The sequence below is a fragment of the Anolis carolinensis genome, chromosome 1, assembly GCF_035594765.1.
Source record: "Anolis carolinensis isolate JA03-04 chromosome 1, rAnoCar3.1.pri, whole genome shotgun sequence".
NCBI classification, from domain to species: Eukaryota; Metazoa; Chordata; class Lepidosauria; order Squamata; family Dactyloidae; genus Anolis; species Anolis carolinensis.
The window spans coordinates 6,554,913-6,573,909 of NC_085841.1; the positions used below are offsets into that span (position 1 = coordinate 6,554,913).

Sequence of the window (18,997 nt, forward strand, 5' to 3'; positions counted from 1 at the left end):
GCGGCCGGACACTGGTTCAGGACCTGAACAGCCTCCTTAGTGACAGGTGGGAAGGAGTGACAGAGCTGGACATCGTCTGCGTACAGATGACACCGCATCCCGAAACTCCTGATGATCTCTCCCAGTGGCTTCATGTAGATGTTAAACAACAAGGGGGACAATACCGACCTCTGCAGGACCCCACAAGTCAACGGTTGTGGGGCCGGGCAGGTATCCCCCAATGACACCATCTGGGACTGACCCTCCAGGAAGGACCGGAGCCACTGCAGAACAGTACCTCCGAGCCCCATCCCCACGAGATGTCCCAGAAGGATACCGTGGTCAACGGTATCGAAGGCTGCTGAGAGGTCCAGCAGAACCAGCAAGGACACACTCCCCCTGTCCAGTTCCCGGGGAAGATCATCGACTAAGGTGACCAAGACTGTCTCAGTACCATGTCCCGGCCTGAAGCCAGACTGTGCCGGATCTAGAAAAGCAGTATCCTCCAAGAATCTCTGGAGTTGTGAGGCAACCACACGTTCCATGACCTTGCTCAAATAGGGGAGATTGGAAATGGGCCAAAAGTTTCCTAATTGAGTGGGGTCCAGTGATTACTTTTTCAACAGTGTTTTGATCACAGCCGTCTTTAGGCTCACTGGAATTTTGCCCTCCTGAAGGGAGGCATTCACCACCACCTTCACCCACTCGGCCAAACCCCCTCTGGCTTCTCTCACCAGCCAGGATGGGCAGGGGTGTAGGATGCATGTGGTTGGTCTCACTTCTCCAAGCATCTTGTCCACATCCTCAAGCTCAACCAATTGAAATGAATCCATCAAAACTGGACAAGTAGGTGTTCTTGCTACATCCTCAGAGACTGCCGTTAATATGGTGTCCAGGTCAGAGCGGATCAAAACGACTTTGTCCGCAAAGAACCGAGCAAAAGCTTCACAGCAGGCTGCCAAGTTGTCAGGGATCCTGTCTGGAGAGACGGGATATAACAAACCTCTGACAACTCAGAACAGCTCCGCTGGACGGTTCTTTGCGGACGCAATATTAGCTGCAAGGAAAACATTCTTTGCAGCATCTATTGCCGTGGCATATGCCCTAAGATAGGAACACAGCCGTGTTCGGTTTGGCTCGCTCGGCTCCGAACGCCACACGTCAGCTTCCTTGCACAGTCTGCATTTTGGGTCACTGGCTGATTTTTCGATCTTGGCCTTAACTGCATTTGTTCTGATGGCTTGCTCCTGGGCTGCAAGGATCAGGCCTTCTGTCTCCTTCTTCAGGGTCCCATTTGTGAGTCATAGCCAGGGATGATGATGATGATGATGATGATGATGATGATGATGATTATTATTATTATTATTATTATTTCAGTGGCTGGATGGGCATCAGTTGGGGGGTGCTGTGACTGTGTATTTCCTGCCTGGCAGAAGAAGATTGGACTGTATGGCCCCTGGGGTCTTCCAGAGAAATAGAACTGTAAAGTTTATGTTATTTAATTTTTTTTAAAATCAGTGGATGTGCAAATCTTTCTGAAACTTGGGGGAAATTATGCTGTGGTTATGTCGTATCATTGAAAACAGAAATTCTGCTGCAGTGGTTCTCAACCTGGAGTTTGCATATGTGTTTGGCCTTCAACTCTCAGAAATCCTAACAGCAGTTAAGCTGGCTGTGATTTCTGGGAGTTGTAGGCGAAAAAAATCTGGCGACCCCAGGTTGAGAACCACTGCTCTGTTCTCTCTTGTGTCTGTCCTTGAGGGAGAGGAGAGAGAGAGATGCACTGGTGGATGTGTCGAAGGAGATGAGCATTTTGAGATTAAACTATCATTTATAAATCCCTGAGTTCTGGGGTGTGCACTCAAGAAGCATTTACCACTGCCTGTCCCCCTTATGGATTGTTGTTGTTAACTGCCTTAAAGTTGACTCCAACTTATTGTGAAGGAGGGACCTCCACGTTTCCAAACACAGATTGAATCTGAATCTTCAAGGTCCATAAGTTTAGACACCACTCTATATAGAACAGTAGTTCTCAACCTGTGGTCCCCAGATGTTTTTGGCCTGATGGATGGCCATGTGTCAGGGGTGCTTTGAATGCGATTTTCCTGCTTCTTGGCAGGGGGTTGGAATGGATGGCCCACGAGTTCTCTCTTTGACCATGGTCCTAGTTAACCACAACAATGAGATCCACAGAAGTAAACCCAGTTCTGCATGGAGCCCTCAAGCTATGCATTACCCATACTTGTTGTGTGTTTGTATCTTTTGCCAGTCTTGGTATCCTATGGACACCAGTCACAGATGAGAGTCCTGGAGCCTTTGCTCTATTTGCAACACTGGTGAGTTGTGGGCCCATGCCATGATTCAACCAGAATCTAGCCACTAATATGCTCGTCAAGTTTGCAAATGACACTAAATTGGGAAGGAAAGCAAATATTCCAGGAGACAGGATCAAAATTCAAAATGGCCTCAACAAATTAGAGACCTAGTTGAGAACTAACAAAATGGATTCCAGCAAGGAGAAATGTAGTGTTTTTATATATTTGCTGGAAAAAATGAAATGCACAGATCCAGGACATTGACGCCTGGCTCTGTGCCTCAGTCTAAAGGTCTAATACAACTCAACAATCCTCTGGGGAGGCCCTTCTCTCTGACCCACAACGTCTCAGACCCACTTGAGAGCAACCAGGCAAAGAGGGTCTTCTTAGTGACTGCTCCCAAACTTTGGGACTCCTTCCCCAGAGAGGCCCACATATCCCCAGCTCTGCTATTTGTTCCACCATCAGATAAAAACAACTCTATTATTCTGCCATCCTGATGAAGTTTAGGCTTTTCATGCTGTGTGGTGCTGTTCTAACTTTTTAAAATGACTTGTACACATTTTTTAAAAACACATTTAAATGGTTGAATATTACAAGGTATTCATGTATTTCATTCTTTTTAAATGTTTTGGGTTTTTTAATCTTCCATTTACACTGTGAGGTTTTGTATTGACTTGTTTTATTTTGATATGTTGTTAGCTGCCCGGAGTCCCCTGATTGGGGGGATGGTGAGATAAAAAGGAAGCGAACAAGAGCAACAACCACGCCACCCCAGCAGAAGGGGAATAATCCATCTCTACATTGAGCTTTCAGTCTTCCCAGCTCTTCCACGTACCCGAAAGAAAGGACACAGGGAACGGTCTGAGCATTCATGTGCATTTATTGAAGAGGAACAGACAGAATGCCTTCTTGACAGCTGAGCAGTGGGGTGATGTTCTCGCAGCCCTTGTCAACTCCTGGCATCGCCATCACCCTTCAGCCCTTGTAGTAGTAGGGGGAAACACAGCAGTACTTGCAGTCGTGGGTAGAGTAGGAGGTATAGCCCTTTGCACAGCCCTTTGGATTACACGAGCCTCCATAGGTAGAACAGCTTGGGCCTTTGTATCCTGCAGAAAGGAGAGAGAAAACACCATTGGAACAGAGCTGAAGTGTCTTCCTGCGTACAAACCCCAAAGCCCTGAGACACATTGGTTCCAACCTGGACGCCAAGCAGCCGAACACAGGGTCTTGCGTCTTAATATACAAGCATATCCATTTCATATCCCCACAGCCAAGCTTCTGTGCCCAGAAAGAACCCTGGCTCAGTGGATCATATACTCTGATTCAGTTTCCAGATAATTTGCCATTTTTCAGCAAGCAATAGATTTCAAACAGGCTTTCTATAATGAAAAACATATTTTAACAGGGAATCCCTGTATTCTTCTCTTCTAGGGAAGAAAAAAATGTGCTGGATTCTCCCTGAATATTTTCTGCTGGAATTTCTTATTAGTCACAGCCACAATGATCGACTTAATGCCTATTCGGTATGAATATCTCTTATCTGAAATGCATGGGTCGAACATTTTTTTTTGGGGGGGGGGGGTTGGTTTATAGAATAACTGTATATTTGCAGATAATGAGATATCATGGAGTTGGACCCAAAACCAGAATTCAAAATTCATTGATGTCTCAAACACACCTCCCACACGTAGCACAATATTTTTATTCACTTTATGCATGAAACACAGTTTGTAGGCACTAAATCTTCAGGAAGAAAAGGTATCTCAGCCTATCCAGATGGACGGTTTGCAGAACCACCAGCCCTCCAGATTTGCCAATTTGACTTTGGCAGATTTAATTACTTAGAGATCGTATTAAAATGATTTTCTCAAGGAATCTTGAATAGTTTCTTCCTTTGGGAAGATTTTTAAGTAGGGCTTGGATGAATCATTATTAGGGATGCTTCAGTTTGGATTCTCTGAATGAGTACACACTCAACTAGATATCCCTCCAAGATTCTTCCAGTGTTAGTTGTCTTGGATTTTTATCATTATTACTTATTTAGAAAATGGGAATCACAGAAGAAGATGACTGGATACTTGAGACTGGATTCCTGCCATTTTAGTATCACCATGACAATGTATTTAAGAGGCATAAACATGATTGGAAAAGGCATTTGAATGAGTAGAGTTGGAGAGAGTTGACTAAACTTTACTGCCACCCACAAACTCATTTTGAAACAGCAAGATGTCCTCAAGACTCCCAACACAAGCCCCATCCTTGGCATTGATAGCTTTGCCCTCCATGAATGATTGTCGTTTCCCAAACCCAGCTGGTGGCCATCACTTTAACTTATTAGTGTGTCCAATATCTCTTCTTGTGAAATAAAGCCTTTCTTTTATTTGTCCTAAATCTTCAACCATTCAACTTGGCAGACTCTTTTGTTAGAAGAAGGAAAAATATGTTCTTTCTCTCCTTTCCTTCTTCTATGCATGATGTTTTACATCTCTAACATGTCTCTCCATAATCAATATTTTTCTTAACCTAAAGAAACTCATGGGCCTAAATTTGCAAAAAACAAAACAAAAACAAAAAACAAAAAAACAGCCTGTCTGATACTGAAAGCTAAGCAAAGTCAATCCTGGGTACTACTTGAATTAGAAACCACCAGTAAACACCAGATACTATAGGTTCTATTTCAAAGGAAGAAACTTAGCAGGGTAACTTTAGAGGATTCCTTGCCCTTGATAATCCTAGGTAATTTATGGAGTCATCACAAGTCAACAGGAAACTCAAAGGAACACAAGCACAATGATTCCAATGGCCTGAATCCAAGTAGTAATCTCAGCTATAGTAGACCCATTGAATCAATTGCTGAATGATGATTAAGCTCTTGCTTAATTGATACCCATTTTTCCTTAGGTAGGTCGCTCCTAAAAGCTGGTAAACTTCTGCATCTTCTTTACCTCTATAATGATCATTTGGCAATACACTGACCAGAACTCAGAATGCAGTCGTGAGCACATTTACATTAAAGACTTATCTAAAGCCCAGAAAAGGGAAGACATTTTTACCTGATCCATTTCCTGTTCAACTCTGACACTACTCATTCTTCTAAACCCAAAGACAGTCAGTTCCTACCTTCAACCATGGCAGTGGCAATCAGCATCATGACAACGATGGCCAGGTAAAGAGCCCTCATGGTGGACGGATGGGTCAGATCTCCAAAGCTCTGGAAAACACGGAAGCAAAGCAGACAAGCTGGAGCTTGATGGTGTGATGCTTGGGGCCCTGGTGGGTTCTTTTATAGGGAGCTTGTCTAAAATAAACACAGTGTGGATACTTGGAAAAACCTGCATGCAGACATCATCAGGCTGCTGATGACGTAGAAGAAAATGCCTCTCCTTAACTCCTCTGACACAAACAATGCATTCCATTCGTGTTTTAAGTGCCTGCCCATTGTTCTTGGCTTTCTCTTCCCTTCTTCTCGTACACATGTTAGCTTTTCTCAGCTGATGCAAGCATCATGGCTGTGTTTTTTCTCAACTAGTTGTTCAGAAAGAGATGCATGAGGCAAGTTTTCAAATGCATGTCCAAGGAAGCCAAATTCCACACCCTTTTAGCTGTTATTGTACATCCTTTTTAGACTATGTAATGAGAGAACTAGATAGTTGGATAGAGGAGAAAGGCATCAAAAATGTTTATTGGAAATGTCCATGCAAAAAAAAATTAAAATATTGTGTATAAAACAACTTTCAGACTAGGTGTAGAAGGTGTATACAAAATTCAACAATGAATTTTGTATTTAAACTTTGGACCCATTTCCATGATATTGTATGATGTCTGTAATTGTAGTTATTTTAAAATCTGGCAAAAAGCCTCAAATATGACTTGCCCCAAGCATTTCAGATAAGAGATACCCAACCTATATAGGCTTTAAGTCAATAATTTTTAAATGAGATTTCAGCTTCCACAAGAACCACAGGTTCGGAGCCCAGCATTTCTAGCATTCCACAAGGCCAGATAAGACATGAACAGTTTGAAAGCAAAATCAGAGGTTTATTTCTGAATGGCCAGAGAGGATGTCGGAGTATAAAGCATTCTAAAGAATTGATATACCACAGTTCTGAGTACAGAGCATATTTTATTTACTGCATTTTGACAGCTATTCAGTACTCCCATATTATCTTCCAATTTGCCAAAGAAGTCACCAGCTAGAATCCGCTCCTTGGTTCATCCAGGATTCCCTCCAACATTATTGTTGGTTGCTCTCTCTCTTGTGGTGCTCTGAAATGCTAAAGCGCAAAATGAGCTGGAGCTTGCCAGAGAAAATGAAAACAATATTAATATTTCTTTGGTTATGCCAGTAGAAAAATGAAGAAAAAGGAAATGGTAATGCCTCTGCATGGAGAAGATGGTGAAATGCTAACAGAGCACAGAGAAAAGGCAGAACTACTCAACACCTTCTTTGCCTCAGTCTTCTCCCAAAAGGAGATTGGTGTTCAACCTGATCAACATGGAACGAGCGAGGTAATAGAAGAAATGCAACCCAAAATAGGTAAAGTCTAGGAATATTATCTAGTTACTCAAAATGAATTCAAGTATCCAGAGGCAGATGAATTACCTCCAAGATAACTGAAGGAACTAGGAGAAGTCATTTGAGAACCACTGACAATAATCTTTAAGAATTCTTGGAGAACAGGAGAAGTCCCAGCAGACTGTCGTCCCTATCTTCACAAAGGGAGAAAAGAAGATCCAAATACAGTAGAGTTTCACTTATCCAAGCTTCGTTTATCCAAGTTTCTGGATTATCCAAGCCATTTTTGTAGTCAATGTTTTCAATATATCATTATATTTTGGTGCTAAATTCGTAAATACAGTAATTACAACATAACATTACTGCATATTGAACTACTTTTTCTGTCAAATTTGTTGTATAACATGATGTTTTGGTGCTTAATTTGTAAAATCATAACCTAATTTGATGTTTAATAGGCTTTTCCTTAAACCCTCCTTATTATATGAGATATTTGCTTATCCAAGCTTCTGCCGGCCCGTTTAGCTTGGATAAGTGAGACTCTACTGTAATTACTGTCCAGTTAGCCTGACATCAATGCCAGGAAAGATTCTGGAGCAAATCACTGTAATCACTTAGTAAAGAATGCTGTAATTACTAAAAGTCAACATGAATTTCTCAAATACCAGTTATGCCAGACTAATCTTATATCTTTTTTCCTTTTCAATAGGATTACATGCTTGGTAGATTCAGGGAATACTGTGGATGTAGCATATTGTGATTTTAGCAAGGCCTTTGGCAAGGTCTCCCATGCTCTCCTTGCAAACCAAGTAGCAAAATGTGGCTAAATAGGCGGATTTGTGATTGGGGAGGTGACCAAACCCAAAGGGTGCTCAGCGATAGTTCATCTTCATCTTCATCTGGGAAAGAAGTGACTAGTGGGGTGCTGCAGGGTTCTGGATGACAATCTGTCAGGGGTACTTTGAACATGTGTATCCTGCATAGCAGGTGGTTGGACGAGATGGCCTGTGTGATCTCTTCTAACTATGATTTTATTATTCTTGATCTGTCCCTGAGAGGGGAACAATAAGGGAGGAGTGAGGTGGAGCAAACCATAACTGACTGAAAGGGGTCTTGATATTCTAGTTCCAGTTAATTCAATGGTGTCAGTCCAGATAAATGAAAGATGCTTTGGAAGTTGGCCACTTCAATGGAAGCCCAAGGTAAATGTCCTGGTTGGGGACAAGGATGAAAGGCTTCCGGGAATAAATTTGACCAAATGCAGTAAAAGTAGGAAGAGGACACGGAGGCTCTTGTGCAATAAATAATAATAATAATAATTATTATTATTATTATTATTATTATTATTATTATTATTATTATTATTAAAAACTTTATTTATACCCCGCCACCGTCTCCCTGCGGGGACTCAGGGCGGCTTACATGGGGCAGAAGGCCAAACAACATAACGACAAAATAAACAACAGCATAATACAAATCACAATATTAAAAGATAAAACAGTAATATGTGTTGTCGAAGGCTTTTATGGCCGGGATCACAGGGTTGTTGTATGTTGTCCGGGCTGTATGGCCATGTTCCAGAAGTATTCTCTCCTGACGTTTCGCCCTCATCTATGGCAGGCATCCTCAGAGGATGTGAGGTATCAGTAATACAGTAATACAATATGAAACGAGAGTATTATAACAGTTAAAACCAGTCAATTAAAACAACAACACAAGGATAAAAAAATTGCATTTAAAACACATAAATGGTAAGGACATAATAAATACGGGATACATTATTAAAAACCATCTGGGGCTAATTAGTTAACATCTGTCTCACCGAAGGCCTGCTGAAACATCCAAGTCTTCATTTGTTTCCTGAAGGAAGATAGAGAAGGAGCTACCCTAATCTCCCTGGGGAGGGAGTTCCAGAGTCTGGGGGGCATGGCCGAGAAGGCCTTCTCTCTCGTCCCCACCAAACAGTTGTGAGGAAGATGGAAGCGAGAAGAGGGCCTCCCCGGAAGATCTCGGAGATCGCGTGGGTTCATAGGGGATGATGCGGTCACGAAGATAGGCAGGTCCCAAACCATTCAGAGCTTTATAGGTAATAACCTGCATCTTGAATTGGGCCTAGAAAGTTATTGGCAGCCAGTAGAGCCACTTGAATGGGGGGGTTGACCGCTCCCTGTAAGCAGCTCCGGTTAGTAACCTAGCTGCCGACCGTTGTTCCAACTGCAGTTTCTTCAAGGGCAGCCCCACGTAGAGTGTGTTATAGTGGTCCATCCCTCCCGGCTACAGCCGACAGCTGAGCATCAAGTGACAGCAATGAATCCAGGAGGACCCCCAAGCTGTGGACCTGTGCCTTCAGGGGGAGTGTGACCCGTCAAGCACAGGTAGCCACCCTATACCCCAATCAGATGTAGAACTGACCTGGAGGACCTCTGTCTTATCAGGATTAAGCTTCAGCTTGTTGGCCTTCATCCAACCCATCACAGCGGCCAGACACTGGTCTAGGATCCAAGGGGCTTCCTTGGAAGTAGATGGAAAGGAGTAGTAGAGTTGAGTGTCATCTGCGTAGAGATGGCACCAAACTCCAAAACTCCGGATGACCTCACCCAGCAGTTTCATGTAGGTGTTAAAAAGCATGGGAGATAGAATAGAGCCAGAGGTCAATGGCTAGGGGTCCAAGCAGGAATCTCCCAGCTTCACCAACTGGGAGCGACCCTCCAGGAAGGAGTGGAGCCATTGCAAGGCAATGCCCCCAATACCCATCCCAGAAGGATACCATGGTCGATGGTATCGAAAGCCGCTGAGATGTCCAAGAGTCAACTCATTCCCAGTTTGGGGAGAAGAGAACTCTGTAGAATTCTGTGGTTGTCTTGAGGATGGAGCTACACTGCCATATGATCTGGCTTCTTAATGCAGATTATCTGCTTTGAAGGGGAATATATGAGTTCTACACTGCCAGAATCCAGAATCTAGTGATACTCAGACCTCATCTGTTGCAGATTTACAAAATAGCAGATAGGAACTAAGTTTCACTAGATTCTGTTGAAAAGGACTCCAACTAAACAATCAAAAATCTCATTCCTTTCTTTTCATTTCCAATGAACACTTTTGAGGCTTTTCTCCTCTATCCAATTATCTAGTTCTCTCATTAGGTTGTCTAAAAAGGAAGAACCATAACAGCTAAAAGGATGTGGATTTTGGTTTCCTTGGACATGGTTTTGAAAACTTGCCTCATGCATCTCTTTCTGAACAATGACTGGGGGCAAAAACACAGCCATGTTGCTTGCATCATCTGAGAAAAGCTAACATGTGTACAAGAAGAAGAGAAAAGAAAGCCAAGAACTATGGGCAGGCATTTAAAACACGAATGGAATGCATTGTTCACGTCAGAGAAGCTAAGGAGAGGCATTTTCTTCTACATCATCAGCAGCCTGATGATGTCTGCATGCAGGTTTTTCCAAGTATCCACACTGTGTTTGTTTTAGACAAGCTCCCTATAAAAGAACCCACCAGGGCCCCAAGCATCACACCATCAAGCTCCAGCTCGTCTGCTTTGCTTCCGTGTTTTCAGAGCTTTCAAAATCTGACCCATCAGTCCACCATGAGGGCTCTTTACCTGGCCATCGTTGTCATGATGCTGATTGCCACTGCCATGGTTGAAGGTAGGAACTGACTGTCTTTGGGTTTAGAAGAATGAGTAGTGTCACAGTTGATCAGGTGTCAAATTCTACCCTTTTCTAGGCTTTAAATAAATCTTTAATGTCAATGTGCTCATGACTGCAGTTCTGGTCAGTCTACCTCGAAATGATCATTATAGAGGTAAAGAAGATGCAGAAGTTTACCAGTTTTCAGGAGCGATCTACCTGAAGAAAAATGGGCATGAATTAAGCAAAAGATTAATCACATTCAGCAATTGATTCAGTGGGTCTACTATAGTTGAGATGACTATTTGGAATCATTGTGCTTATGTCCCTTTGAGTTTCCTGTTGACTTGTGATGACTCCATAAGTTACCTAGGATTATCATGGGCAAGGAATCCTCTGAGGTGGCCCTACTAGGTTCCTCCCTCTGAAATAAAGCTTATAGTATCTGGTATTAACTAGCAGTTTCTAATTCATAGAAGGAAGAAAGGAGAGAAAGAATACTTTCCTCCTCCTTCTAACAAAAGTCTGCCAAGTTGAATGGTTGAAGATTTAGACTAATAAAATGAAGCCTTTATTTCACAATTAGAGATATGCGACACACTAACAAGGTAAAGTGTCGGCCACCAGCTGGGTTTGGGAAACGACAATCATTCATGGAGGGCAAAGCTAGCAATGGCAAGGATGAGGACTGCGTTGGGAGTCTGAAGGCATCTTGCTGTTTCAAAATGAGTTTGTGGGTGGCAGTAAAGTTTAGTCTACTCTTGCCAACTCCACTCATTCGATTGCCTTTTCCAATCATGTTTATGCCTCTTAAATGCATTTTCATCATGATACTAAAGAGGCAGGAACCTAGTTCCAAGTTTCCAGACATCTTCTTCTGTGATTCCCCCTTTAAGAATGATAAGTAAGAATGATAAAAAATCCAAGGCTACTAACATTGGAAGAATCTTGGAGGGATACCTTGTCCAGTGTGCATCTTTTTCTTCCCTAGAAAAGAAGAATACAGGGACTCCCTGTTAAAATATGCTTTTCATTATAGAAAGGGCTTTGGGGTTTGCACACAAGAAGACACTTCTGCTCTGTTCCAATGGTGTTTTTTCTCTCCTTTCTGCAGGATACAAAGGCCCGAGCTGTAAAGAATATGGCGGCATCTGTAATCCAAAGAGCTGTGCAAAGGGCTATAGCTCCTACTCTACCTACGACTGCAAAACCTGCTGTGGTGGCTACTACTACAAGGGCTGAAGTGGAGGGCTGAGAAGGGCTGAGAGAACATGATCCCACTGCTCAGCTGTCAAGAAGGCATTCTATCTGTTCCTCCTCAATAAATGCATAAATACATTCCCCTCCCTTTTGACAAGGACCCCTGATTAATGTACTATAGCTGATCCCTGGTGTCTGTGACTTGCTACAGGCTTTTAAGAGTGCTTAGATAGGAAAATGCTGATTGTGCATATTTATGCCCATGTATGTAAGCATGTGAAGTGACGTACTAATGACGAGATGTATGTAGAAGCATGTTCTTTGTCTGAAAATGTATAAAAGGCTATGTCAATGCCTTGATCGGGGCTCTGGTTTGCTTTTGGAAGAGATTCCACTTCCAGAGACTCAGCTGAATATAATAAATCAGACTTTTTGGCCTCTCAAAGGATCTCTCTTGGTGTAATCTCTCCCGTCATCTATATCACTATCTTGCCATTCTTCCTATAAGGGGACTCAAGGCAAGTAACAACACATCAAAATAAAACAAGTCAATGCGAAAGCTCAAAGTGTAAATGGAAGATTTGAAAACCCGAAACCTTTTAAAAGTTGAAACATTACTCTTAAAATGAAGAAATACACGAATTCCTTGTAATATTCAAACCTTTAAATGTATTTTTAAAAATCTATGCAACACCTTTTAAAATGTAAGAACAGCACCATGCAGCATGAAAAGCTTAAACTTCATCAGGATGGCAGAATAATAAAGTTGTTTTTATCTGATGGTGGAACAGATAGAAGAGCAGGGGATATGTGGGCCTCTCTGGGGAAGGAGTCCGAAAGTTTGGAAGCAGTCACTCAGAAGACCCCCTTTGCCCAGTTGCTATCAAGCGGGGCTGAGACGTTGGGGGTCAGAGAGAAGGGCCTCCCCAGAGGATTGTTGAGTTCTATTCGATTTTTAGAGGGAGGCACGGAGCCAGGCGTCAATGTCCTGGATCTGTGCATTTCATTTTTTCCAGCAAATATATAAAACCCTACATGTCTCTTTCCTTACAATTTAGTGTCATTTACAAACTTGATGAGCATATTAATGGCTAGATTCTGGTAGAATCATGGCATGGGCCCACAACTCACCAGTGTTGCAAATGGAGCAGAAACCTACAGGGTCCTCATCTGTGACTGGTGTTCATAGGATACCAAGGCTGGCAAGAGATACAAACACACACCAAGTATGGGTCATGCATAGCTTGAAGGCTCCATGCAGAATTAGGTTTATTTCTGTGGCTCTCAGTGTTGTGAGTAACTAGGACCATGGTTAAAGAGAGACCTTATAGGCCATCCACTCCAACCCCCTGCCAAGAAGGAGGAATATCGCATTGAAACCATCCCCTGACAGATGACCATCCAGCCTCTGCTTAAAAGCCTCCAAAGAAGGAACCTCCACCACATTCTGGAGCAGAGAGTTCCACTGCTGAACAGCCCTTCTCACAGTTAGGAAGTTCTCCCTCACGTTCAGGTGGAATCTCCTTTCCTGTAGTTGGAAGCCAGAACATGGAACGATGAGGGAACTATGTGAGGATGTTTTTTGCAGACTTTAGTTCTTCATTTAACACAATCCTTCTACATCAGTGGTTCTCAACCAGGGGTACCCAGATGTTTTTGACTTTCCACACAGCAGTTCCACACGAACACACAACACTAATAGTTTTTTTGAAAACATTTATATATATAAAAATAGCAATATGTGAATTACGGCGTTTTTAAATGATTTTTCTTTGAATACATTTTTTAAATATAGATTTATTCCTCTTGAATTGTGGTGCACAGGGTTGTTGATAGTGAAATTTCCAAATGAAATCAGGGAGTTTTGAAATGGCATTTTCACTGAAGGCATGGCAAGAAGACAGACTCTAACACAGGACTCTTTGCCTCGGTCACTACATTCTAGCTTGTGGCTGTGACCTCCCAGGGATGTATTTGCAGCCGATTGACCCTTCCCTCTGGCCAATCCCCAGCTGCCGTTTTCCCTCCCAGGCAATCCTGACATGGATCCTAGCCACTTCTTTTCTGGTCAATCAGAGGAGAGGGCAGAAAGACTGAATAACTGTAAGAATTGTATAAGATGTCTTGTATTTCTCTGTGTTTGTGCTTGTACCTTTGAAGCAAATGCCTGTACTTGCATCCCTTTTGGCCAACTAAATAAACCTCTATAGTTTGTCTTAAATTTATTTATTTATTTATTGGACTTGTATACCGCTACTCCCAATTTGGCTCGGAGCGGTTTACAGAAATAGATTAAAACAATACAATTAGCTTTAAATAACAATAAGAACAGACATAGCCCCAAGTTTTTCACCCATCAAAAACTTGTCGGAAGAGAAAGGTTTTACAGGCTTTCCAAAAGGCAAGTAGGTCTCGGATAGTTCGAGTTTCAACTGGCAAGGCATTCCATAAATAAGGGGCTACAATCGAGAAGGCTCTTTGCCTAGTAGAAGACAAATGATAGGTCTGGATGTTAGGGACTTCAAGCAATTTTGGTCTTCGGACCAAAGTAATCTCTGGGGTTGGTAGGGGGATAAGCGGGCCCTCAGGTACACCGGCCCCAAACCATGTAAAGCCTTAAAAGTTAGTACCAGTATCTTGAAAGTAATCCAGTACTCAATCGGTAGCCAGTGCAGTTGTTGTAGAATTGGGGTGATACGCCACCTCGCCAGCACCCCGACAAGAAGACAAGCCACTGCATTTTGCACCAGCTTCAGTTTCCAGATCACTGCCAAAGGAAGATCAATGTAGAGGGCGTTACAGTAGTCAAGCCTTGAGATAACTGTCGCCTGGATCACCATAGCCAGGTCATTCCTAGATAGGTAGGGAGCCAGTCGCCTAGCCTGACATAGATGGAAAAACGCAGATCTGCTCACAGCAGAGACCTGGGCCTCCATTGTGAGCAGAGAGTCCAATAAGACACCAAGACTTTTTTTACTGAAGATGACAGACGTAGTGTCTTGCCATCCAGGGTAGGCAGATGGATCTCCCTCCCCCCCGGACGGCCCAGCCAAAGGATCTCCGTCTTCGCTGGATTCACCCTCAACTTGCTGGCACGCAACCAACCAGTAACGGCCTCAAGGCAATGATGGAAACTATCGGGTACGGAATCCGGCCGGCCCTCCATCCTCAGAATGAGCTGAGTGTCATCAGCGTACTGGTGGCACTCAAGCCCAAATCTCCGCACCAGTCGGGCAAGCGGTCGCATATAGATGTTAAATAATAGAGGAGAGAGAATAGCTCCCTGCGGGACCCCACAAGTTAGCGGAGACCCCTCGGAAACCATGCCTCCCCTCACCACAATTTGGTGAGCTAGTTTCTCTTCCTGACCTATCTCATTTAGTATATGCTTACCAGGCACGGATCCACTATAACCATAGTCCTAGTCAACCGCAACACTGAGAGCCACAGCAATAAACCTAAACTCCATCAGGATAGCAGAATAGAAAGGTTTTTATCTGATGGTGGAACAGACAGCAGAGCTGGGGATATGTGGGCCTCTCTGAGGAAGGAGTCCCAAAGTTTGGAAGCAGTCACTAATAAGGCCCTCTTTGCCTGGTTGCTATCAAGCGGGTCTGAGCTGTTGGGGGTCAGAGAGAAGGGCCTCCCCAAATGATTGTTGAGTTCTATGAGATTTTTAGAGGGAGGCACGAAGCCAGGCGTCACTGTCCTGGATCTGTGCATTTCATTTTTTCCAGCAAATATATAAAACCCTACATGTCTCTTTTCTGGAATCAATTTTATTAGTTTTGACCTAGGTCTCTAATTTGTTGAGGCCATTTTGAATTTTGATCCTGTCTCCTGGAATATTTGCTTACCTTCCCAATTTAGTGTCATTTGCAAACTTGATGAGCATATTAGTGGCTAGATTCTGGTAGAACCATGGCACTCACCAGTGTTGCAAATAGAACAAATAGAGCAAAGGCTCCAGGACTCTCATCTGTGACTGGTGGCCATAGGATACTAAGGCTGGCAATAGATACAAACACACACCAAAGATGAGTAAAGCACAGCTTGAGGGCTCCATGCAGAAGTATGTTTTTCATGCTGCGTGGTGCTGTTCTTACTTTTTAAAAGGTGTTGTATAGATTTTTAAAAATACATTTAAACATTTGAATATTACAAGGTATTTATGTATTTCATTATTTAAATAGTAATGTTTCAACTTTTAAAATGTCTGGGTTTTTCAAATCTTACATTTACACTTTGAGGTTTCACATTGACTTGTTTTATTTTAATGTGTTGTTAGCTGCCTTGTGTCCCCTTATTGGGAGAACGGCAAGATGGAAGGGAAGCTAACAACCACGCCACACTAGGAGAAAAGGAATAATCCATCTCTGCATTGAGCTCTCAGTCTTCCCAGCTCTTCCATACACATGAAAGGAAGGACACAGGGAACGGTCTGAGAATTCATGTGCATTTATTGAGGAGGAAGAGACAGAATGCCTTCTTGACAGCTGAGCAGTGGGGTGATGTTCTCTCAGCCCTTCTCAACTCCTGGCACCACCATTCCTCCCTTTCAGCCCTTGAAGTAGTAACCAGCACAGCATGATTTGCAGGTAGAGTAGGAGCTAAAGCCCTTCGCACAGCCCTTTGGATTACACGTGCCTCCATAGCTTTTACAGCTCGGGCCTTTGTATCCTGCAGAAAGGAGAGAAAAAACACCATTGAAACTAACTCTGACATGAGTTGGCTTTGGCAACTGGCTCTTAGCCTCTTGCATGTAACACATTTGTAAATAACACTACTGATCAGCCTAGAAGGCATTGACTAGCCAGAAACCTTGATTTCTCAGCGCCCCTTCTGTAAGGGCCCTGCCCTGATGCTGCACCTTGCTGTGAGCATAACGAAGCAGCAAAGTGGCTAAATGGCCTTTAGGGATGATGACGGGGCTTTTGATGCAGTCCGAAAGCTTAGATCTATTTAAACTCCCACCCACTCTAAGGACTCCCTGAGAGTCTAGGAAGGGGTTCAACAACTTAATGCAGCTGTCTTCAGGGAGACTGGCTCCCCTTTGAAGGCAGTCGACCTCTTTTTTAAACGCGTCCCTCTGGACAGACCTGAAAATCAAATTTTCAGCCTTTAAAAGGTCTAGGCCTTGGGGATTGCCTCTTTTCTTGTGCACAGTTAAATGGAAGAGTCTGGCCACCATGCCCTTCATTGTGGGCCAGCTTGAAAAGCGTTCAAAAATTGATGGATTCAAAGTTCCAAACAGCTTGCTGGGCTCTAGGGAGGTGGCTTTGCAGGACTGAACCTCAGGAAGGTCCGGTTCCTCCATGAATGAAAAAACCTTTGGAAAGTCGGGGTTGGCTAGACACTCTGGTCCTGTCAGCCAGGTGGAACTTAAAGTCTTGTGTGCAGAAGCGCCACAACTCGCAATATCTGCAGGGTTGTCATCAGTGGTTATATGATGCCACTGATCTGGAGTGGAGCTTGCTAACTCAGATGAAACTCCTTGGCAGCAGACAGAGATGTGGCTGAGGCAACTCTGCATGAGGGTGACTCTGCCACAGCTGAGAATGTTTGGCTGATCTGGACACAAAGAAGATGGAGGATGCATTCTGTCGACACATGCAGGTCCCTGTATGGTCCATCCTAAAGGAGTCTTCTGTGCCAAGGGTGCACCAGGAGGACCTCTCTTTTCAGCCCGGACGCTCATCAGGCTTGGGCAGTTGGATCCGATGAGCAGGACGATGTCGATGCCCGGCTCAAAGGGAGGAATGAGGTCCTGTAGTCTTTCAGGTGAGGATGCGCTTGCACCACTTCTCTGGTAGCAATCTGGTCCTTATTTCGTGGGATGGACTCACACTCAATAAGGTCAGATGGCGCTGATGGTACTCACAGTATATTTGGAATTTGTAGTATGGTAAGGTTAACAAAGTACAGGCTCACATGAAACAACTATATGAGTTATGTTCATTTAGACCATGGGGGTGCTCAGTTTGTAACTTGAACATCCAGTATGATTCTCTTTGTAAGAGTTTAGTATTGTAGTCCATATGTTTAGATTGTGTCACCACTTCCAATATGTGAAATTTAAATGATTCTGGGCTATGTTGTTGACCATGAAAGTGCTCGTAGAGTATTGATTCTCTAGACTGATTCCTGATTCTGCTTTGTGTTCAATAATCCTAGATTTTACTGCCTGTTGAGTCTGACCAATATATGCTAGATGACATTCACAAACCATCATATATATATATATATATATACACACACACATACATACACTACAATTAGCAAAGTGGGTGTGTTTAAGCCCAAATGTGAATGTGGATCTATGAATGTTTTTGAGGCTACCAATTGAGGGCATACAGAGCAATGGTGGCATCGGTAATTCCCTATTAAATTAGGTTTGGTAAGATGTTTATTGTAGCCAATATCTGAATGGATTAGTATGTCCTTAATGTTTTTTGTTCTCTTGTAAGCAATTAAATGGGGTCTCTCACATCCTGGGATATCACTAATTAAATTCCAATATTTTTTGTAAATTCTGTACTGATTGTACTTCATTCAATATAACCATATAACCAATATAGCCATATAACCCAGAATATCAAGGCAGATAATCCACATTATCTCCTTTGAACTGGATTATATGGCAGTGTGGACTCAGATAACCCAGTTCAAAGCAGATATTGTGGGTTATTCTGCCTTGATATTCTGGTTATATGGCTTTGTGGAAGAGCCCTGTTAGGAATTGTGGGAGTTGCAGTCCAAACACCCGGAGGGCCGAAGTTTGCCCCATGCCTGCCATAGACAGTTGAGAAAATAGTTTTCATGGTTGCCCCTCGCTGTTAGAAATTGTGGGAGTTGAACTCCAAAACAACCAGAGGGCAGAAGTTTGACTATGCCTCCTGTGAAGTAAACAAATGCAATTTGGCAGCACTTTTAACTGCCATGACTCAATGCTATAAAATCCTGGGAGTTTCAAAAAGTCTTTGGGCCAGTGACCCCCCTTTCCCCGCCAGGGAGGAGACTTCAGCTCCCATCAGCCTCACTGCTTTGGCTGATGCTCGGGGTTGGTGGAAACGGGAGTCCAATACACCTGGGTCACCACCAAAGCTTGGGAAGCACTTGAAGGAAGTGAGTCTGCACCTCTGCTTTAAAGTGAAGGCACCTCGGTGACACTTTTAACTCCCATGGTGGCCCAGTCGCTGTGGAGGCCAGGCCAGGCCGCGGCCATGGAGGCAGGACAGCCATGCCTGGGCGGAGGTGCCTCAACAGCGCCCCCTAGAGGATGGCACATTGAGTGACCGCCTACTTTGCCTAATGGTTGAACCGCCCCTGCTTCTAACAAAAGCTTCTGC

At 43.4% G+C, this 18,997-nt stretch overlaps 1 long non-coding RNA gene across 1 annotated transcript; it reads right to left on the bottom strand.

The window, feature by feature from the left end:
* Positions 1–3,159: 3,159 nt before the first annotated feature.
* Positions 3,160–5,723, bottom strand: LOC107983581 (uncharacterized). Its single transcript, XR_001730947.2, has 2 exons — positions 5,418–5,723; positions 3,160–3,403 (listed from the first exon to the last, which is right to left on the bottom strand). It is a non-coding gene; the product is annotated as an uncharacterized LOC107983581 (long non-coding RNA).
* Between the last annotated feature and the right edge of the window lie 13,274 nt (positions 5,724–18,997).